The sequence below is a fragment of the Poecilia reticulata genome, chromosome 7, assembly GCF_904066995.2.
Source record: "Poecilia reticulata chromosome 7, P_reticulata-male-v2, whole genome shotgun sequence".
Classification (NCBI taxonomy): domain Eukaryota; kingdom Metazoa; phylum Chordata; class Actinopteri; order Cyprinodontiformes; family Poeciliidae; genus Poecilia; species Poecilia reticulata.
In genome coordinates this window covers 16244329-16267894 of record NC_088836.1, presented here as the reverse complement: position 1 = coordinate 16267894, position 23566 = coordinate 16244329, and the positions used below count along the sequence as shown (strand labels likewise).

The following is a 23566-nucleotide window of genomic DNA, read 5'->3' as shown; positions in this document are numbered from 1 at the left end:
TACTCTACAAGGCACTGTATCATTCACCTCAGCGAAGATTACCGCATTTTAATTTTGTGCACATTTGTCTAAAAGTAGTCCCAAAATGGGAGCCATCTGAGGAGATGACAAACCAATTTTCCTGTCACCTTTTCATCAGTCTTTGACTCTCTCAGCCCTCTCGGTGTTTGACACTAAGAGCTTTTCTCATTTCCCAACAACAATAAATCTCATAGCTTCCCACCTCCTCTCCTTTCTGAATCAGCCCCATGTTCTCTCCATCACTCTAATAAACTGCTGCGGCAGCACTCCAGCTCAGTCAATAGACAACACCGGCTGCTTAATTCAATATTTGCAACTTTAATGGAAACGAGGCTTTTGCAGTGCAACACACAACAGGATTCTAGCATCCCCGCCCTTTGACGGCGATACTCTTTATTTAAAGGGCCAAGTTGACATGTTGTTGAAAATGGAAATTGCCCAGCAAGGAGGAGGACAAAAGAAGAAACAGCGTGGAGCTAGAGCTTATCGGGAATCAGGCTACACAGACAGCACATTTATCAATACCCGCTATTAGCATAAGCTCGGCGGTTAGACGCGTTGCTACGCCTACCGGGGCCAAACGCGCTAATGTGAAAGCACGCCTCGTGGTGTTGTCCCCTCGTTTCCAAAAGCCCACGCCCTCCCCAGTGAGCGGCCACCGCCCCGTTTGTTTGGACAGAGGTTAAGGGCTAATAGCAGGGTGGCTCAAACATGGAGAAAATAAAGGTTGGCAAAAGAGCCATAAGGGCAATCACCCACTCCCTTTTACATCCTTGTTGCCATGACAACAACGTCTCCACACAGTACATCCCCCCCCTCCACCCCCACTATCTTCCCTCTTACTCTTGTACATACAGACTCAGTTTATTCACGCATATGGTCACTAACGGGGGTTTTGCGGTATCGCTTACATATGCGCCCACACGTACGCACTCTGCTGCTGCAAGCCGACTGACAGGCCAACACCTTGAAGGCAGCTTCACGCCCATTTACGCATCACTGAAAACAACAGCCTTTATGCCTGTTTACACCTACTTAACCCAACGTGTAGCACTGGAAGCTGAACGTTTTTTTCAAGCATTTATAAGCATGCATAATTTACATGCCCATCCTACTCAAATTTAAATGACAAAATCCTCAATATTCACAGTAGGCATCTCATATTCTCTCTTTCTTCACACCAATAAACTCAGAACCGGGAAAAAGAGAGGACAAAAAAAAAACATGCTTTGATTTATTTATTAATGTTTTTCTCCCTTAAGAAACAATAGGTACGTTAGACGAAAAAGGGGTGAATAATTCAAGAAGAAAGGACTGGACTCATTACTGAAAGTGATGGAGAGAAAGGTAGGGGGGAAAAAGATGACCAATGAAGAGAAAGAAGGGCAACACCGGAGGGACAACAACAACAAAAAGTCTAAAAAATTCATCGAAAGTGCACAAAAGACAAAAAGGAGAGAGATGGAGGTGGTCTGTAACAACAAGGACACGAGGAAAATGCTAATGGCCGACATGAAAGAAGGGAAATATTTAGAAAGAAGATCTGTGACCAGTAAAAGCTTTGTGATGGTCAAATCAGGGTGTTGCACCAATGTAACAGTGTATCAGGTTCCCTTAATATGTGTGTGTGTGTGTGTGCGTGCGTGCGTGTGCGTGCGTGCGTGCGTGCATGCGTGCGTGCGTTCGTGCGTGCGTGCGTCTGTTACCATGTGTATCAGTAAAGATCAGCGCGTGTGTCAGCAGGTCAGCTAATCTCTCTTGTCAGCTAATGGAGCCAGTCTTGCAGATGGAGTGCTGCCTCCAGCTCTCTCTCCTGACAACATGTTTGCTGCTGCTCACTTTTGTCCACATCTGATAAGGTAATATGTTTATAGTCGTCTGACTGTCAGTGACTCATTTACAGGAAATAAAGGCTCAATGGTTTCCAAGACCCAGTACGCAAAAAGTAAATGAAGCAGAGCAGGTGTGCGTATGTGTGTGTGTGTGTTTAGTTGGATCAGGACGGTATGGGAGGGGAAAACGAGGAATATTATGAGCCTGGTTATTTTCCATTAATGTGTTCATTCATCTGCAATCTAACTGGATTAAACATAAAGTCCTGCTAATCGAACAAACAAAAGAAAATTTAGACGCTAAAACAGCGACTGAAAATCAGTAGTCAGAGAAAATACTCAAACACAGATACTTAATTTAATCTTTGCAGTTTTTCTCTTGTTTTGCCATATTTATAACAAAGTAAAAGAAAAAAAGAAGGCATGGTTTGTTTGAGCGATCTAATCAAATTATGTACTTTAACATCATGGGAAGGATAAACGGGAACATGACGTGCCTGGCTTTTTTCTATTTCATTTCACCTGTGATCAAACTGAAGGTAGCACAAAACGACAGCAAGCACAATCCCAGTGCAGAGCTAATGCAGAACATTAAAACATTTGACCACAATACATAAAATTGATGTAAACCAGCAAGAAAAACAACTCAGGTCTAATTTACTTTTAAAGTGCCGTAAACACACAAACAATATTGTCAAAGTGTTGGGATCAAAGGTTTTTAACAATGAGAACCGAGGAGGGAGATTCAAAAATATATGATTTTTTTCTCCTGGCTATGCAACGAAGTACTTAAAACCATCTAAAATAATGGGGGTGGGTGGGGTTTATGAAGTCATGTATTTGAACAATTTATCTCAAAGGGTGAATACATTTTATAGTTTCCAATATGCCTAAACATTTTTGTTCATTAAAAAAAATTTTGGAAGGAGTTCTGGCATCATACTTTAGTGATGATCTGTATGACTAAACTCAGTGGTGGAGAAAGTACTCAAAAATGTACTTAAGTAAAAGTACAAATACACAGTCAAAAATGTACTCAAGTAAAAGTCAAAGTACCACATTAACATTTTACTTAAGTAAAAGTAAAAAAGTACTGGCTTTTAAAAATACTTAAGTATTAAAAGTAAAAGTACTTGCTGAATGCATTGCCTAATCGCTAATATCATTAAGTGTACCAATCGTATTTAATTTTAATACATCAGAAATGTGCCATTTTAATTAACATTACCACAGATTAAACGTGTTCTTATTGTGTTTATTCTCTGTAACAGTTTAGACTTAGATATGTGATTCTATGGATCATAATTTCAGGGATGGAAACATCTTGTCTCCTGTCCTAACATAGCATGAACTTCATTAGTGACATTTATTTAGAAAGAAATCCAACTGAAAGGGGATGGAAAGAAGGTGAGGGGAGGCAACCAAGGAGCCATGTAGCAGAGTTGTAGTCAAGACCACCGAACCCGAGACCAAGGCCAGCGCCCCGCGCTAAATGACACAATAACATTAAGTGCACCTATCAAAATTGGTTCTCAGATTGATCTGAAAGATCCACATTCCCATAAAAACACCTAGATATTAAATACTAAGAGCTGAAATATATTTAACCAGTATCAATTCAAACTCACTTCATTCTGTTTTGCTTTCATTGCTGTGCTACAATCCGCAGAGGTCTCCTGCCATCCCTAGAAAAATAACGCCCTGGGCGGTTGCCCATATTGCACATGTCAGAAACCACAACTGAAACATTGCAATTAACGGTAAATAACGTTCAACTATGAACGTTATTTACGTTCATAGTTGTCCAACGGCGCAACAACTAAGCAGAAGGAGCACCGTGACTGTTCTCACCCTCCCTCCCACTGCGATGTCTACCACCATGACAGGAGACGAAATCAATCAATGAGCAATGAGCATGCTCTGTGTTCATACGTTCAACTTTTACTTATTCAGCGATTAAATAAATGTGTGTGTGTGTGTGTGTGTATATATATATATATATATATATATATATATATATATATACACACACATATATATATACTGCAGTGTACACAAGAACAAAGAACGGCTCTAAGTGCTCTAAGTGAAGCTTCAGTCCTTAGGACTTAGTAAAGATCCGTCCAGAAGAATCGTAAAAAAAGAGAAACGCGACTTGGATGTAGCGAGTAACGCGACAGTTTTGTAGAAATGTAGTGAAGTAGAAAGTACAGATACTTACTGTAAAATGTAGTGGAGTAAAAGTAGAAAGTCCCCATTATTAAATCTACTTAAGTAAAGTACAGATACACGAAAACTGTACTTAAGTACAGTAACGAAGTACTTGTACTTCGTTACTTCCCACCACTGACTAAAGTCATACAGATTGCAGTGAAATGTAATAGTTTTACTTTTTTATCTTCTTTTTTTTATTATTTGACCTGATCAGGAAATATTCAGGAAATTACGCAAAAAGAGACACCACAAAAAAATAGGCTAAATGCAAAAGTCACTCAGAAAAATGAGAGAAATTTGAACCACTGCAATCCTGATCCTTTAATCACAACATTACGATCCAAACCAGAAATAAAAATGATTTAGTCTATTGCATTGAATGAGTCGGGGAACATTTCCATGTCGATAGAAAAAGTGCAGTTTAATGTTTGATGTGCTTAAACTGAAAACAGTAAGTACTATTGTACTCGATTAAAAAGCTTTTAAATAAAGCTTAACACCAAACTGGAGCTTTCTGAAAAGTTTTATAGTCTCTTGTTTTTGTGTTGTGTTAAATTCTGTTAGCTTATGTTGCCGTTTCTTCGTGAGATGCCACATCTTTTGCAGCCATCCTTGTGTTCAGTTCCCATGACTGCTTCTAGAAAGCAAACTCAAAAAAAGTCAAAACCAATAAGCGAACAAATCAAACATTTTCCGCTTCTCCTAACGAGAAGCAGAGTTTGCACACATACATGCGAACACAACCTCTCTTTTACGCTGTGCCGCTCTTGCTTGTGGGTCTCATTCGCTTCATTAGTAGCAGCATCGTCAGACTCTGTGCCTGCAGCACAAAATACCCTAATTACATGCACACCCTGAGTGTCATGTAGAACATAAAAAAAATGTGATGCATACAAAACCCCCACATCCTCACGCTACTCATCCTCAAAGACAGATGAGACACTCAAGGGTCCCACTTACTACCAAAGAAGTGACTGAACTGTAAAGCACACGCTGCAATCTCAGAGGCAGACAGACGATCCGCGCAGTCCTGCCTGCAGTGTGTAACTTGCGAGATACCGACTGTGGCAGAATGGTTTAGTGTCCATACAGCAGGTAGCTAATGGTGTTAGCTCAACCAAAGAGAGACAATCATGACGTTATGAAATTACGTGGAAGAAGCTATTAGAAGTGACCTTCTCTTCCCCCCCCCTCCCTGCTTCCTTTAATCCTCTGCGCTCCGTCTCGTAGTCGACCCTTTTTCTCCTTCTTTATCTCTCGCAGTCAGCCTCTCCTCTTTTCTGCCTCGCCTCAGAAACAAACAGCTTCTTCCTTGTATTCCTCCTCGTGTTGACGCACATTTTGACCTTCAACGAAGCTGCTTTTTTTTTTCTATATACTTCATCTGCCTTTGTGACGATGTGCTAAGTGAAGACACTTCAGTGAACATGTTTGTGCGCAGATATTTGCTCCCCAGAGAGGAAGGAAAAAAAAAAATTAAAGGGAGATCAGTCGGATGGGAAAAAGGAGATTTTAAATGTGTGAACTAGTAAAGCCTTTGGGGGATCAAAGCAGAGCCAGGCGACCCAGTAAAAAGGAAAAAAGAAAAAATGAAGTCGACATCAGTGTGGTGTCTGCCAGAGTTTGCCCTGAAACGAGATGCAGCAGCTTAACACAGCTGGAGATGACAAATCAGCTGCACCAACACAAACAGAACCGGGGGGGAGAAAGGGCCACTGAGATGGATGCTTTTTCACACCAGGAAACATCACTATAATTTACACAGAATTTACACAAAGATGGTGACTTCACGTCCCAACAGATCAACATTATTCAAGTCAGCTGTGCATATAAGAGGAACTGTGTTGTTGGATCAGCTTCAAGTATGCAAGGGAGCACACGTGTGCACATTTGTGTCTGTGCTTGGGTCGCATCGAGTGAAGTGTAGTGGGGGAGGGGGGTGGGAAGCTAACTCTGCATGCTGCAGGTAGCGACGTCTGAGGCGGGGCGGGGCCGGCCGGCAGTCCTTCAGACAGGGAGAAGAGGAGGGAGCGGTCCCTGGGGTCAGATGATAAGTGGCCTATATAGTGCTGCAGGACACAGCTGCCAGCCGCTCATGTGACACGCATGGAAACGTGGCCGTCTCCGTAGGGAAAACAGGCACGCCACCACCTGAAGGGAGGGGCAGGCGGTGGGTGTAACCTTTGGTCTCCAATGCAACAAATAGACAACAGATTATTTTGTCTTAAAGAGGAACTGCAGCTGTAAGGATGAAACAGTCAACAGGATGTCTATCTGCTGCCGTCCAGTATGTTTCATGTATGTTGATGTCCAGTATGTTTCATGTATGTTGATGTCCAGTATGTTTCATGTATGTTGATGAGCGTGTCGTGGGGTGGAGATCAGAATGAAAGGATTTTCAGCCGACTGTGACCAGCAGAAACTCAAAACACTTACAACTCCTTTCAGTTTGGAAGTCTTTACTGAGGGAACCAGGCATAAAATTAGCTATTGGTAATAATGTGGTGCTGAAAATTAAGCCATCAACCAGAATTGACCTTAAAAGCTGTTTAAACCTGAATTTTACTTTTTTCAGCATGTTGGAACATGTCTGCCCCTCATTCAGGCTTAAGACAAGACGGCTAGTGTTGTCTTAAGCCATATTTACTTTCATTTTAGACTCTTGGAAAGTTTAAAACAACTATAGAAGAAGTTGCTAAGTTTGTAAAAAGTTGCTTTTCTGGAGGGAGACTCATCAGATGGATCTAATAAATAGTGATGGATCTCAGCACACAGAAATGATTCTGTTGTAACAATGTTTCTTGACACTAAAGGCATGACCTTGTAAGGGCATTTAAGCACAGCGGGTGCTGCTGTTTAATGCTGTTAATTATAGTTCTTAAAGGAATATCAGGATTGGCCAAAGTCTGTAAAAATGGATTTAAGCTTTACAAACCCAGGGTTCAGAAATTACATAGACATTTCTTATCAGGGCATTTCTAAATATGGGTTAAAATAAGGGCAAAGAGAAACTTACAAAATATGAAATCCTCCCAATTCTAACTGGATTAAAGTCATGCAGATGATTGTTTGAATAATAATAATAATAATAATAATAATAATAATAATAATAATAATAATAATAACAACTCTACTGAATACAGTTAAAGAGCAGGTCTTGGCAAAAGTTGTCTTTGGTTGAATGTAATCCCACCTTTTCCTCCACTTCAGGGAAATGAGCTGCTGAAAGAGCAAGGTCAATCAATTCTTTGGTGAGATATTTGCATGGGAGGACTGCAGTGGCTTAACGGCCCTGGTAGTGGACAGATTTTGCGTGTGTGTGTGTGGGCGTGTGTGTGTGTGTGTGTGTGTGTGTGTGTGTGTGTGTGTGTGTGTGTGTGTGTGTGTGTGTGTGTGTGTGTGTGTGTGTGTGTGTGTGTGTGCGTGTGGGGGTGCGTCTGTGTGTGTGTGTGTGTGATCTCACTTGACTGGGCTTGTACAGACATGCAGGAGTCACGCATGCTATTACAAAATTAATCAAACACACTGAGATGCTTTCACTCAAGCCAAACAAAGAAAATTAGCAGCTTTATTTGTAAGCCAGTCCCAAACAGGCAACTTGATTATAAGATTAAGCAATAATAAACTGATTTACTCTAATTAAGGCAAATATCGCTGGTTTTAAGGTCTTAAGGCTCAAGCTGCTATGATAGCACTTCTCAGTTTTTTTTTTACCCAGTAAAATTCCCCTGCACACCTTTGTTTGTTGATGGCGAATCAATATACGATTATTGTTTTGTGGATACGTTTAAATTAGATTTGTCAAGTACATGGCAATCTCTTGCCTTAGCAACAACAACTGGTCTCCATCTACCTCCACTTTCAATGCAAGTGTTGACAATCTGAATTAACTGTTGCATTGATTTTGCTGTAATGAATGGAAATCTTTTTCTTCCTGCTTTGCATTCGGCTTTTCTTTGTGCCTTGCTCTGTCTTCTCACCCTGCAATGAAAAGTCAATTCCAGACATTTCCAACTGAATTTGCCAAATTTCTGATGGTTTGTGTGAACCTGATTTTTTTTGTTAACGGTTAACATTTGAAGGTCTTTGGTGGGACAGGTTCTGTGTGCAGCAGCCTTTAAATAAAGGTCAATACGCACCTTTTTTAAAGGCTGCATATCCGTGGGTTGCAGTGGGGGGAGGCTGTTATTTCACCTAAACTGTAAAAGCCTTTTTCATCTCAAAATGTCTGCATCTGTTTTCTTTATTTCTGCACAGAAACATTTTGAAAAAGAAATGAAACTCCTTAGCCACCCTCAACCTTGGACAATATTTGTCCAATGAAGGCTGTGGACAACAAGTCTTGATAGTCGGTTGGTACAGCCCCTATGGACAGGCACACTGGGGTTATGGGCCAAGTATCTTAAGGAACTGACCAAAGAGTTGGTATGAGTTAGCCAAGGATAACACTTCCACCTTCCTTGGGAGAGTTTACTTGGAACATTTTAGGGCCCGTCTCTGTATAACCATAGTAAGAGCTGCATCTGCATTCTTAGCACAAAGTATGCATTTATGCACTGGATCTCAGGATGTAGACATTACAGTATGTTCAGCAACCTCATAATGTGGTTCTGTTGGTAACTGCAGGTCATGACCTTCAGCATGCTCCTAGTGGAAAGAGGCCTGAATGAAAGTCCACTCCCATGTCTGGGGTTACAGTTTTCAACCTGAACAAAAGATAAATCACTCCTTCCAGGTTGGGGGTCAGTCTTTGCCTCTGGTAGAATGGAGCAGGAGATGGTTTGGCAGACGAGGCAGGAGTCTGTAGTAAAATGGGCGTTGCTCTGTTCTGTTGTAATGAAAAGAAGAGCTGAGCCAAAAGCGAAGCTCTTGATCATCTCTGGGTAAACCCACACCTAGAGTCACAAGATGAGGACCATGACCAAAAGAATAAGATCATGGATTCACAGGTACAAGCAGCTCACCCTATAAGATAAGGTAAGCAGAATGCATCATCCAGGCATAGCTTTATGGAGAGTCACTCCTCCGACCCATCAAAAGAGGGGACCATCTGACCAGAAAGAGCTTCCATTTGAAGGTGAACCCGTGATCTTGTTCTTTCATGTTCGTCTCAACGAAAGGAGACCCCAAGGCAGATCATGAACCCAGTGAAGCAATGATATTTCTCTTATTGTCCAATGAGATCTCCCAGAATGTGATGGAGACCCAGAGAGAGGGATGCCTCGGTCTTCCTCCAGGACCATTACTTGTTTGGCCCAATGCTGGATAAGAGTAAGGCAATGGATGAATGGATGAATGTCATTAAAGTACACAGTAAATCAAATCATGTATGAAAAGCAGTTTTCCTCCACAGCTGGCCACACAAATCCAAATTGCAGATTTGTAAACACTCTCCAGAGTATACACACACAGAGAGAAGTGTATGCAGCTGCAGACTGCTGGTTTGGGTTAATCATCAAGTCAGAGTCAGTTTAAGAAGATTTGCCTCCCATTCAAATGTGGCTGACAGAGGATGAAAGACAGCCGGGAGACGTGGGGAAACGGAGTTTGCATGGTGATGTGGCCCCTGGGCTTCAATTTAACCAGCGCATACAGCCGGCGTGTTTATGTGAGAGTGTTTACTCGAGGTGTGACGGGTTGGTATTGTTGTGCATGACTCATTTTGTTGGTGGTAGCATGTGTCAGTCCATGTGCGTGTGTGTCGATTCCCGCTCATCCCTTCTCTTTTCTCACCTCCCAATCACCATGACAACCTCCAGCTCTGCCACACACGGCAAATATTTCTCTCCCTGCCTCTCCCCATTCCACATGTTCACCTCCTTCCCCACCCCGTCTCCATCCCTCGCTCTGTCATACGTCGATTCTCTCTTACTTCATCTCCTGTCTCCTGCGTCTCCATCTCTTCCTCACTCCCCGTCTCTCGCTTTTTCTTCTCATGTCTACACACGGCTGAAGGAGTTTCTCCTTCCTGACTGTCATCCTCGCCAAGCGTCTATCTTTCATTTGCACTCCTGTCATTTCACTCCTCCTCTGTTCTTTGCTCCCTGCTGATTGCCTTTCGCTATTAGTATGGAGCACCACTTTCTCCCTCCACCTGCAAGATTTTGCTTAGGAAAACGTTGCACCCTAAGTACAGCCAAGATAATACTCAATTTAATTACAGGTAGCATTTTATCAAACTCTACCATCAACCTCTGCGAACTTGGAGAGAGAGAAAAGCCAATCCAAGGGGAGATTTGCCAGCTGGCAGTGCATCGATACAGTCCCTCAACCCTAAGTGGCTCTCTAACTCCCATCACATCTGTTATCATCATGATCAGGAAACTGGCTTTGCTCTGTAACTAAATCAAATCATGACCAATCGGACCTGTGGTGGGGATGCATTTGAGCGGGAGCGGCTTGTGTTCTCCAGCGGAGGGAGGAAGGTCGAGCACCATCAAACGTTGTTCTGTTATCTGAGGCCTACAGCCCCGTTTCTGCACCAGACCCCCCGTTTCGGTAAATCCTTCTGCCCCCCACCCCCATGTGTCAACGCTGCTGAAACTACATCCACACAGCAGCCCTCTGTAGTGGTGCAAAGAGATCAAGGACATGACATTTTCCGCAGCGCGTTCCAATTTTCCAGCAAGGCGCAATATGAAAGAGGGTAAACATACAACCTGTTCCATCCCGACTACGTTTGCACCAGACTGCATGTGCATCATCTCCAGTAACATATTTAAAGAAAGTGACAGGCTTTATATTTTCTGCCCCTGGAGAGAGTCTAGCTGTGAATATGTACAAAAAGTGACGCTGCAGTCTTCTATATTTATATTGCGCTGCTGAGATGCAACACCGGATTAATAACAATATGGGCCCCTGGGCTAGAGGTGGTTTTGTGGTAGCAGTACCTTATCCACACATAATTATTTTATGCATGCAAATTAATTTTCAAGGTTTTTAGGGCTTGTCTGCCAAAACAACATATTGTCTGCCCTTTTTTTTTTTTTTTTAAAGTTCCCTTTAAAAATAGCATCAATAACGGAAATATTTTTTATCGACACAAAAAAAAGCTCAGAGATTAGAAATTAATAATCAATTTGCAAAAATCAAGACGATCAGACTGAGCAATTTTTATCCCACGTAATTAAAGGAGAAATTACTTGCTTCTGAGTTATGTATACAGATTACTAGTTGTCATGGTAACACCTGCACAGTGCAAATGATTTCATGGCAATGTTTTTGGTGTCAACACCATTTTTCAAAGTTTGTGTTTTTTATTCAGTAGAGCTTTGCATTAAATGACCTTTTTAAAATTCTCTCACTGAAAAGTTTTTATCATTACGAAGACAGTCCCTTCAAAATAAAATCACTTTCGGTCTGATTAATTAAAATATGTGACATTAACTGGTACAATTTCTTCTGGTCTTCTTTAAACTAAACACCTACTTCTGTTTCTAGTAGTGTGCATAAAATACCCCAATAATCTCAAAACAATTTACTGTAGTTGATATTTTTTGCACACGCTAGACTAACTGTTCTAAATATTAGAAAAGATGTTAAATGTATTTGTGTAAATTGGGTTTAAGAGTAGTTGTTTAAATTTGTAACCAGCAACAATTTTGTGTTTTAGGGAGAATAGAAGGTAACCTCCCTAAAGTGATGCAGCTGTATAATATTTAGCTATTTCTTGGGGGAAATCCTTCAAAGAAATTTCAGCCCAGCAGCTGCAGCCGCATCTCTTACTCTAAAATTTTTCCTTCTGCTGTGGCAGATGACAGAAAGACTTTGTGTCCACTGCTATAGCGGGAGACGGAAAGAAAAACAGATGCAGAGAGGTGAGCCACAGCAAAGCAGAGAACACCACGGTGACCTTTGCCTGAGGCTGAAAAACCAAATGGGATTTTCTTAGAGAGTTTGAGCCAACAAGCTCTGACAATTCGTACCGCCACTTCCACGGTTCACACACCCAAAACAAGATGCTTATGCACTGCAGTTAATGTCTTGAAAATACTCCCCCGGTAAGTCAGGCTTACAAGCAGCTTAATGTACACAGATACACACCTCTGTGTGGAGAAAATAAACCCGACGCAGTATTCTGGCACACCTAATCCCCTGCTACAGTGGCAGATATCTAAATCATCCTCCATCCTGTGATAGCCAAGTTTAAAACATGCTGATGCTGCTGCTTCCTATGTAGGACACACACAACGGCACGTCAGCGACTCATCCCAGCTGGTACAAGCCCTAAAACAAATGTGGGATGGTGTCCATTGTCTTCCTTCAAAAGAATCTCTCTTTCATCCTTCCCCTAACACCAATTGCCTATGGGAGCCCGGAGGCAGGGATCTACACCCTGGACAACATAGCAGGATCTTACAGGTAATCAAACCCCTTCGCCACATCAAGTCAGGGCGTGGAAGGGGTCAGTCTCTGCCTCAAACGAAGGAGTTCCTTTGTGTTTAGCTTGCTGAGCTGGCATAGAGTGAGAGACGGACAGACGGATTGGGGTCTAGTCTGCAAGAAGGCGAGTGTCGCTCCCGTCAGGGAGAAAGAAAAACTGAGTCACAACCAAAGTTCTTCATTTATCCTTCTGTCCATGTTCCAACGTTGAGGTTATGAAACACTGATGTAGCCAGATCAGATGTAAGTGGCTAAAGGTGTTTGCTCAGTCGGGTGGCTTTGCTCCGTTTTAGGGATGGCATGAATAATCTGAAGTAGTTTGGATATCTTTTAAGGATGCCTCTTGTGTGTCAAGGCAAGTCCACATGATAGACTGTAGGAAACACCAAGACCTTAATGGAGGAACTATTCAAACTCCTCTGATCTGGGAACACCACAAGATCCCCCAGAATAAACCAGTAAGCGTCATTACTGGAAACGAATAGTTGGGTTCCTCCCGCCAGACCTGCTAACTTCACCATGAGCTGATGTCAGGCAAGCAGAAGACGGGCCGGGGGAATGCTGCCTGGATGGAAGTCGGAGACATTTTTTCTTTTATTTGCAGGGAGAGGTGAAACCAGCATTTCTGACACCTGTTTCAACAGACAGATCAAAACACAGAGAACTGCACGCGCAGCTCAAAGCCCTGTCACTATAACTCGTTGTTTGCTTCTTTGTCTGCACGGGAATAACAAGGCTGGTCAAAACACATTAGACAAAAATACAAGGGGACATAGTGATGTTGAGCGTAAGAAAAACAACTGTGATGAAGATGAAGAAATACAAGTAGGGAGAATGAAGTCTTTACTAACTATCAGAGGCATGCCTCTGCCTCTGCACTTACCGCTGTTATCATCATCAGAGGATCTTTATCCTCCCATTCCATTCCTCTCTTAGCCGCCTATTTATCTAACCACATTGTCCTCCTCTCCACTAATACATCCTGGCTACTTGCCCTGAGCAGGAGCAAACTTTAGTGCTTCTATTAAGATTGTTACCGATAGAAAATGTCCTTTCATTCTCTCAGCAGCCGCCCCACCTTCCTGAACGAGGCCTGGAGGATTTAAGCCTTTCCTTCTGTTTATAATTACCTCATTAAGCTCATTAACAGTGTCCGGACCTCTCAGTCTGTTTTTCTTTTTTTTTTTTCTCCTTTAACTCCTTGGGGTTTGTTTTCACAAAACCGCCTCCCTCTGACATCTGCACCCCTCTGTTTTCTTTCTTCTTGTTGCGCCTGTGTTTTCTCCCAGGGGGATTACCCCCATTCATCCTGCCTTCACACTGACAAGAAAACCTCGCCCCAGATGCCTGCTCAGCTCTCCCTGCCACATCGTTATGTCAAAAGGACTCAACAAACGTTTTTACCTCGCCACTGCGAGTGTGGCCACGGCAACGTCTCAGGTCTGTCTTGGCGTAAACAGACGAGACGCGCCGTCTCGTTATTGCAGCTCGGGCTTGTTTTGCAGCTCCGTGGCTGATTAAGTCTAATGAATTCAGAGAGCGAACCCAAACAAATTTAACTGGGTCCTGATTTAAAAAAAAAACAAAAAAAAAACAACATCAGACCAATCTTGCAAAAACAGTTACACAGACATCGTGATTCTTTACAGAGAAAGCAGGAGGGAAAGTGACTGGTTAGAATAAAACAAGAGATGGTAGATCTTCTTTTAGTAATTATGAAGAACACTGTGGAGGTAACATTATGCAACCCCTTTAATTCACTTTTAAATTCCATAAAATGTGCACAAGATTTACAAAACTAACAGAATCTTGCAAAACTATTAACACCCCTATTTTTGTTTCTTATTTTATTAGTATTTTCAGATCAACAAATGAATTGTAAAGTGGAAAGGAAATTGCATTTTGTTAAACAATCCCCTACATCACTTACGACAATCTGCACCAGCTCTTCTTAGACAATGATTTCCTTCTTTCCACTCTTTGCTTGTGAAGTGCATGACTCACACAGCTGCGCTGACAAATGGTCCCACCTGAGCTGTGGCTCTACGCAGCTCCTCCAGCTCGTAGAGATTTTAAAGCTTGCAATAAAGTTTTAAAACCTGCTGCAGGTTTAATGTAGTCAATAATTTTCAGCAGAGGTTCGCTAACAAAACTGTGAGGCCGAATAGTGACTTTTGGAGGAAATTGGAAGCTCTGGATATATTTAGCAGCATCTGCGTAAAGAAGACCGACTGTAAATATACGCAGCAGAGATAGTTTTAGATCTCGTGCTTCATATCTTCTGAGCGTGTCACACCTAATCTACCATCCTGTACAGATGTGATGCAGGTTAAAATGAGACATTTCCCAGATATCACCTCTGAAGATCACCTTCCTCTTTTCTTTATCTTCTCATGTTTCCTTTCTCTTTTAAATGTTTTTGCCTTCGCTTCACTTGGATCATTCTCCTTTCAGCTTGTAATCCTCTTTTGCTCGTTTTTTTCTCACCACCCCCCGTCTTTGTCTCCAGCCCTCTCGCCTGACGTTACCCCGTTTTAACCTTGTCTGCCCCCTAGTCTGCTGTCCTCCAGCCAGCGCCTGCATGCCTGCGGTGGGTGTAGTGTGTAATAGGATGGCACAGTAGGTGCGATTAAATTAAGCAAGTGTATGGGGATTACAACCCACTCCAAACGTGATCCATTCCCACGCTTCGTAATCCATCTCTAATGAATATATCATGGCTGACACAGCAGATAAAAAAAAAAATAAAAAAAACTGACTGCAAGAACCTCCAGTCACAACAACGCACCGAGACACAGAAAGGAGACAGAACCAGACAGCTTGTTTTCTTACAGCTCCAACTCCAGGAGGCTGCGTCAGTGTGAGAGTGTGTGCCTGTGTGTATGATGCCTCCATCTGTTTCAGTTATGGCTGGTTTAAATGAAGTCGAGTTCTGGAGCGGGGAAGTGCCGAGCAAAACCACAATCAATATCTTTAGGTGTAAACACACTAAATAAGACAGCCATTAGGCAGATTCATAACACTCAGGACGTTTTTTTTTTTCCTTTACATGCGAGAGAAGAATGTGCTGCACTACTCACAAACCCAACAGCAGCTTTAGTGTTAATCGGGCTTTAATCACAGTGCTTCATTTTCATTCAGCATCACTCTAGTTCATAATTAGAAAGTCAAATGTCCAAACTTTGAGAAAACATTAGTTAGGGAAGTAAAATCTCTGCAGTACAGAATCAACATTGCAAGTTAGTTTGTCCCTTCTGGGAACATTAACGAAAAAAAACTCATGCCAATAATTTATAATGACTGTTCCACTTCAGAGCCAAAATGTAAATGAATTTCAGAAAAAGAAAAAAACAAGCAAAAAACTTCATCAGCTTTGAGAATATCTTACAACATTTGGATTAAAATGTACAGCAATTAATGTAAAATATCACCAGTATGCACACTCATTTGCATGTGTTGCCACTGCAGTTTATTGGGAGGCTTACAGAGAGTAACAATAAAAGTGTTTTATTGAATCTAACCATTGGCAAACACAAAAAAACACGAAAGAACATTTAGACTTTCAAAGGGGGAAACCGACCAGAAAAACGCACACTACAGATAAATAATGAATTGCAAAAGAACCGAAAGCCCCCTTTATAAACCTCAGCTGGGTTGTAAAACATAAAGCAAAGCACCAGCACTGCAGAGTACAGAGATATAGTATACCCCAAGTTTCATTAAAAATGCAGCCAGCCTCTTAGCAACAGATCAATAAATTAGTAAACCAATGTCCCTTTAATGAAACACCCTGTGAAATGTAATGAAAATCAGAAACAAGTAATAACACATAAATTCCCCGGAGAGTCCCAATGTCACGGCATAGGCAGCAGTGTCAAAGATATCAATATCGGTTAATAAGTGCATTAGACTGAATCATACTGAGATATATCAGCTTTTTTATATTGATTGTCAGTTAAATATTTAGACACTCTTTTCCTCTTTGCATGGAAAACAAACAAAGCACTTTTTTATATTTATTTTGTTTAGATTGGACATAAGCTGCAGTAAAGTTAATGGGGGATGCTGACATCACATAGTCATGTATGTCTGCTTTTTATTATTCTACAAGGTAATTTTTGTATTATTTTGCATATATTTATGATGTTTTAGCACCATATTTTAGCTTTATGTTAGCTCTGGAGCTTTAAAACAATGAGCCAATACAGTAATTATCAAACTTTAATAAACATGTAAAACCTCAGAGTTTGCAAGAACAAGCTGAGTAACAGACACATTTAACTCGTGACACGATGCTGACTTTTCTTTTGTTTGATGGAAGAGATTTAATTGTTCAAGTTTTGATTCATTAAACTTGTACAAGTTATAGTTTTATGTTCCAATTTGGAAATAGGCATGAAGTGTCCTGAATGGAGGGCATGTTTTGTGTTTGAAGGCAAAAACTTCATTAAAATCTCAGAAATACATGATTGTCTGCCTTTTGCTTTTTTTTTTTGGCTTTTGCTGATTGCTAGCTTGACACTAAAGTGAAGGTTTTAATGTATTTAAGTTTTTATGGGTACTTTATTTTCAAAAAAGTCTGCAATTTTCCCATTATATTTCCAAATTGACCAAGTGTAAGCTAATTTTTTTACACTTAGAATTTGTTTATCGTCTGGTAAATCCATTCAGGGTCAATTCACAGACAAAATTTTAACTGTAAGCAGACGCTAAGCTGATCTTGAATCCCTTTACTGGTGTTCCAGGCTTTATTAATGCAAAGTAAAATGTTATTTGACTCAGGTTTGGCCGACTTAATGGAGACTTTGACGCCCATATGCTGAAACAGAAACATTAGCATTCTCTGTGATGCCATTACTGCCTTCAACACTCCAACTGAATACTAAATATAACCAACCAATATTTTTAACCAATGCCACCACTATATGAATAAAATCCTCTAACCCAAGTCTTAAATTGATGCGTAGTCATGTCATTCATCTCTTGGCTCATATGGATTGTGATTCATCCTTTGCAGGCAAGTATGTAAAGAAAAAATCTTTGACTAGCAACAAAAGAGCTCATAAAGACACAGTCGTTTTGGGAGACACAGAATCAGTTCAGTCTAATGATAGTCGCCGTCGTGGACAATAAAGCCTCTTTGACGGAGCTGACTGTGGATCAAACTCAGTGACGCTGCGGGGAATTCTCTCTGTGACCCAAACAAAGATGTAATTTTGTCAGAGACAAGGAAAAAAAAAATAGATGAGGATGGTGTCAGAGGGGCAAACGGAATGACACATATGGAGCTTCCTGCCTGTCATAATTTATGTTGAATGCGCAGTTTTACTGTGTTGCAGCTGCATTTTTCTTTTTTTTTTTTCCCCAGTTGAACAGCACATTTTCAGGAAACTGCCTTATCGCAACACAGTCCATGCACTATCTTAATTCCTGCATTAAGTTAGCACAAAGTTCAGCATTACTGAAAGCTCAACAGGAATGTTTTGGTTTTTGGGGTTTTCTTTTTGCTTTGTCAGTAATTAATTTCTTGGCTGGTTTCAAGCAGCTTCGTCGTTTTAAGTGCCCATATCTTCCTTGATGCCCAAAGGATTTGTGTGCTTCTCACCCTCTCCGTACCACCGCTATGAAAGCTGTAACAAGGCAATTCACTCTGACAAATTAAATTCATTCTCATACATGACGCCTCTGTTTGAGCCATCGAAGGTTCAACAGGGTTGAATTTATGAGTCTTTATGAGTCTTTGTCTGCAACGCTCCTTCTGGAAAGGCTAACATGAGCCATTACTTTGATTAAGATCTCAACGTTTTCGACGCTGTGTAAATGCTGATTAAATCAGAAAGAAAAATAAAAAATAAAATAAAAAAACAGCCTGCTTCCTTCTTCAGGGTTTCCTTCTGCTGCCTTGTGTCACCTTTTGGAGATTTCGGTCGCACCCCTCCTCCTGGCTTCCTCCTGTATTCCCTCTAATCATTTACCGCAGCTCGCCTGTCAATCCACCTGACCCTTAGCTCCCTAAATCACCACAATGTATTCTGCACCAAACCCTGACAGCATGTCGACATGATCCCATGCTTGACATCCAGTGGGCTGACTCCCATCTGCACAAATCTAAATCAAAAAGCCAAGCCCCAACCTGAATAGGGGGACAAAAGGAGGGTGGCTGGTGGTTTTTATTTTTATTTTGGCAGCATCCTGCAGGTGCACACGGATCCTAACGCTGAACTACAAACCCAACTTCCCAAAGAAAGTCACGAGTTTACACGAGTCTTCAGAGTTTGTAGCTGCAACTATCGTCCTTAAAGCTAAAACCGCTGAGTATGCGGTTTGATCATCAGCAGACGCTTAAGTAATGAGGGCAGAGAGGCAACGTTAGAGAATGTTTGACTTGGTGCCCTGCGTCTCCGCGGAGTGTTTGTTTGCCACCGAGGCTATGCGCCTCAGCTGTGGCTTTTGTGTGTTCATGTAAATGCGTTTGATGAGCAGGATGGCAACACAGATGCCCTGCGGCTATAACAGGTGGCACAGGAGCAGCGGAGAAGCGCTGACCCTCGCTGACCCGGAGCTGCACCTTCCCTCCTACGCAGCGCCAGCTCGGCACTCCAGCACAGAGCCGACGGACTCTTTAGAAACCAGGAGACGGCAGAGAAACCAGTCAGCTTGAGGCGAAAATAGAAAGATTTGACCAAACATTGTTCATGGTTTGTCTTCGATTCAATTGTAATCCTGTGTAAAACATAAACCTAAAAAGAAAAAGAACCGCAGACATCAGCTTCTTTTGGACCCTGTCTCTTTCAGGTAAGATAACAGTTATTATACGCCACATTTTTCTCGAGGCCTTGCTTCTTTTGAAACCCTGCCTGATCCTGTCAGTACTTGCGGAGGACAAAGCTAGATGAAGTTAGAAATCGTCTGCTGACCTTAGTCACACAATTTCCAGCCCAACTCAAAATCCCCGTCTTTTTCTGATCAGTGCAGGCATCACTGCTAAGCTACCAAAAGTAGCCGCAAGGCACAATTCACAGAGCCGGACACTGAGGAATTGCTAAAGTCAGCTATTTGGAGAGGTTCCAAAAAAAATAAAAGTCACAAGAAGGTACGCAAAATGTTGAAAAGAGAAAACGATATTTTCGACAACATATATGGAAAGGTCTGTTATTTATTCCTTAATGAATGGTCAACAGGATGAAGATATTTAGATTGTTGTTCTTATACTATAAAGTTCTTAAAGATGAACTTAAAGCCAATTAAATTGGTATTGTGAGATGAAAGCTTTACAAAACCCCAACATCGGTGATCAGCCACAAATTTCTGATCGGTGCACTTAAAACACCAAAAGTCCATGTTGCTCTCCATCTTTTGTACACTTCCTCCTCTGTCTGTCTTTTTGCTGCATCTCTGTTTCTCTCCTCACATAAATCCTGGTTTCCATCCGTCTCTACGATGGAACTGTTCAATTAGGCAGCCGGTGCCGGACTGGAGATAACTTTGTGCACCAAACTGTAGCAGGGGTTAATCATGGACTCCCAAGTCCAGCCACTGACTAACACCAGAATCTCTGCTGCACCAGAATCTCCCATGGCGGCCCTCAGATTTAGCCGCCACTGCCACACAAAACTCACAGCACTGAATAGTATGATAACGTGACCAGCAGTGGGTCTCTGGGGAGGGAGGCAACGCTTCCACACAGAGGATCCATAAAAACCGACTCGTTTGACTGCAAGGCGCCATTCAGCGGCTGCATCTCCATCTATTGTGTGCTGCGTGTTTATGGATGTTGCACAGATGGCAACAAGCCATTGTCGGGTGCGAGGGGCCTTCCTGCTTTCTCTCAGAACCACAGAGGGGGTTGATCTGGGGCAACCGAGACGCACACAGAGCTCGAACACGCACTGGCGTGATGTTCGCCGGCGATTTTAACCATCACAGTATCAGACGTGTTCAATGTGCCTACAGAACAGCAGAGGAATAACTGCTCACATGCATAGGATAGCTGCTTCTGGTGATGCAGATCTAACAAAACTGGTAGAAAATGTGTTCATGCGATTGTCAAAAGGACATCCAACAGGCGGACGGCATCTGGAAGCACGCTGCCAGGTGACTTCCTCCTTTTTCTGTGGAACACCTCCATCGTCTGCTGCGTGCGCTGCCCCACCCTTTTTCCTTCTGTGGCTCCTTCAGACTGAACGTCTCCCTCATTTCCCCTCTCTCCTGTTGATATCTGAATCTTTTCTTGATTCCTTGGCAGTTGTTTTTGCTTCTTCCACTTCTTTTCTCTTTGCACCATTTCAAGAAATTCTGCCCTGACAATCAAATCCTCTGCAGAAGATCACGTAGTTTGTTCAGCTGCGTGCGTGTAGCCGAGTTTCATCCTCTGCATCGGTGAAATTCCTCACGCAATCAAGGGCTGTACTTAACATTGAGCCACGCAGCTATTAGCTGGGGGAGGGGAGGATATGATTAGAATTTAAAACTGCAAAAAATGAAGAAGGGAACATTTAGGAATGTCAGAATTGCTCACAGTTTTCCAAGAATGCTGATTGTCTGAGGGATTTTTTTGTTTGTTTTTACATTTTTACATTGCATGCTGTTGTAAATGCATACTAATACAGCCAAACCAAAAAAAAAAAAAGAAATCAGATGAAAATACAAAAACACCGTTTTCAGTATATCAGATTATAAAACTTTCACCACAAAGTGCAAATGAGGTGGTTTTAAGCAGAAATGATGGGCAGCCAGACGTTATCGAGGTGCCACAAACGTTCCCCAGCGCTGCTAAGTATTTAATATTAATGTCACCCTGTTGCATGCAATGCACTCAATGCAAAATTGAAATGCTGCAATATAGAATGTTTTGCAAAAAAAAACAAAAACAAAGTAAATGTGACCATACAAATCTGTTTCCCAGTGTCGCAATTACCTCTTTGCTTTTCTCTTAAAAGTAAATTAAAATGACTTTTAAGTAAACGACTGTAAATTACAACGTTTACTTGTAATTGACCCCACAAAAGGGGGGGCGGGAAAGTCCTGCTGCAACTGCAGGCAAAAGGCTGTGAGTGATTTCCACGAAGCAGGTGGAGGATAGTGACAGAAGACGAGGCAAAGGTGAGATGCCACAGCAAGCTGCCTCCACCTAACAGCCTAATTAGACCCATCATCCCACAGTTCGCCGCCGCTCCGTTTCCATGAATTGACAATCGGACGCCTCTCGTCTGAAGAAGATCCTCTTACCTCCAGAGTGATGCTTCTCCAAGCCGGCGGCTCCTGGCGTCCCTATTTTCTCTCTCTCTTCCTGATCTACTTGTGCCTTTTCTTCCTCCTTTCTGTGAAATTGATTGTGCCCCCTCTCCTCTCCTCTCCTCTCCTCTTCTCTCTCTCTCGCTGATGCTGCAGTGATAGAAAAACACACCCTCCTTTGGCCGCGCTCTCTCCCTCCTCTCCCTGACTCTCATTGGCTGCCTGTTAGGGGTGACATCACCCTTCTTCTTTGCCTGCCTGCCTCCCTTTCTCCTCCTCCGTTCCCTCCCTGCCTACCTCTCTCTCTCTCCACCTCAGTCTGTGGATTCTGACCATTCCTTTATTGTGCTTCTCCTCCATCCTCCCTCCTGTCCCCTATGCACCCATTTCTCTCTACGCGGTCAGGGTTATTACATCCAACAGCCTCCCTTATTTTGGTTCAAGCAGGTATGATGATGCACACTGAGCACGTTGCCTGTGGCCCTTTAGCACTCCTCTGTTCTGCTGCGGCTTCATTTCAGGCGCTCATGCTCACACATATATTTGCTTTTAAAAAAATTTCCACACCAACTTTTAATTCACCGGATAAGGAAGTTCAACGAAGACTCAGCTCTGTAAACATTGCCGTGCTGAATGTTGTATAACGAATTTTTTAAAATGCGTCAAGAATCAGTTTTGTCTCTTATCTGAGTTGGGAGGATGATGGAGGGCGATGCACAGATTTCTGGGTAATAAAGAGCTGAACGGTCCAGGGATCTCTTGGCTGTGCTCCTCATTGTCAGAGAGAAGATAACAGAGTTGTTAAATGTCATTGGGCGGCTTTAATCCAGCACACACGCTGATAAAGATCTTTTGTTTGACATGCTTTTATCCGCTGCTCCCTGATTAATACTAATTTATGTTTTCCGTCGTTTGCCTTCGCTCCCCCTGCAGCTTTATCCGCGTTTCTGATATTTTCAATGCTCTCTCATTTCCTTTGAACAAACTGTATAAACAGGTGCTTGATGTTTGTGAAGTCCCCCACACCCCCACCCCTCCTCCTCCTCCTCCTCCTCCTCCTCCAGAAACCCTTTAAATCCACTAAACAATTGCCACCCTGCTCAATTTCACACTTCTTCGACTCAAAGCAGACGGGAAATTTTTCATTTGTTGCCTGTAGACTGTTTGAGCTGTTTACCTCTCACTGTTCTCAGATTACACCTGCGACAACTTCAGGTTTTATTCCCTGCGTTGACGCGTGGGTCTGAAGCCTTTGAGCACGTCTGCGAGTAAACACTGAAATATAGCAGATATCAAAAAAAGACAGGAGGGCTTTTTGGGGGGTTTTTTTGGAGTAACTCTCTGAGTCCGTTGCTAAAGTTAAGACCGGTCAGTTTAGGGTTGTGAAATAAAAAAGAGTGAAGGTTTTCAACTGAAGGTCATAAACAGTCGTCTATATTCATTCAGCCTTGCTGTCTTTTTCTGGACAATGACAGCAGAAACTGGCATTATGCGTCTGCAGGTTAATCACAATACATTTCATAAACATTTAGATCAATTACGGAGATGAACACTCAGCTGATTGTGGGTCTGATTCCCATTTTGGGAAGTCATACAATGATCCCTCTTGATCAAATCAAAATTAAACGTGAGCAATCTCCTGTTTTTTTGTTTTTTTTTCAGTCATATAATTGCATTTATTTACTGTAGACAACGAGCGGATTATAGGAAAGTGTGTTGAAGAAACCATTTTCAAAGCAGGTGCAAAATGTCACCATACGTTCAATATGAGACGTCCCGTAGATCCATTTGTAGTCAAAAATGTCAAGTATGAAAAGACTAAAACTACAAAACGTCCATAATAATGAAGGGCTGAATTGACCGGCAACAACAAAAACACAGAG

At 42.1% G+C, this 23566-nt stretch overlaps 1 protein-coding gene across 2 annotated transcripts in view; it reads right to left on the bottom strand.

The window, feature by feature from the left end:
* The window catches only part of l1cama (L1 cell adhesion molecule, paralog a), a 51880-nt gene extending 30051 nt beyond the window's left edge, over positions 1 to 21829 (bottom strand). For both annotated transcript variants that reach the window (XM_081608994.1, XM_081608995.1), the window contains exon 1: positions 21678 to 21829. The gene's annotated coding sequence lies outside the window, so the exon portion shown is untranslated. The remainder of the gene's footprint in view (positions 1 to 21677) is intronic.
* Between the last annotated feature and the right edge of the window lie 1737 nt (positions 21830 to 23566).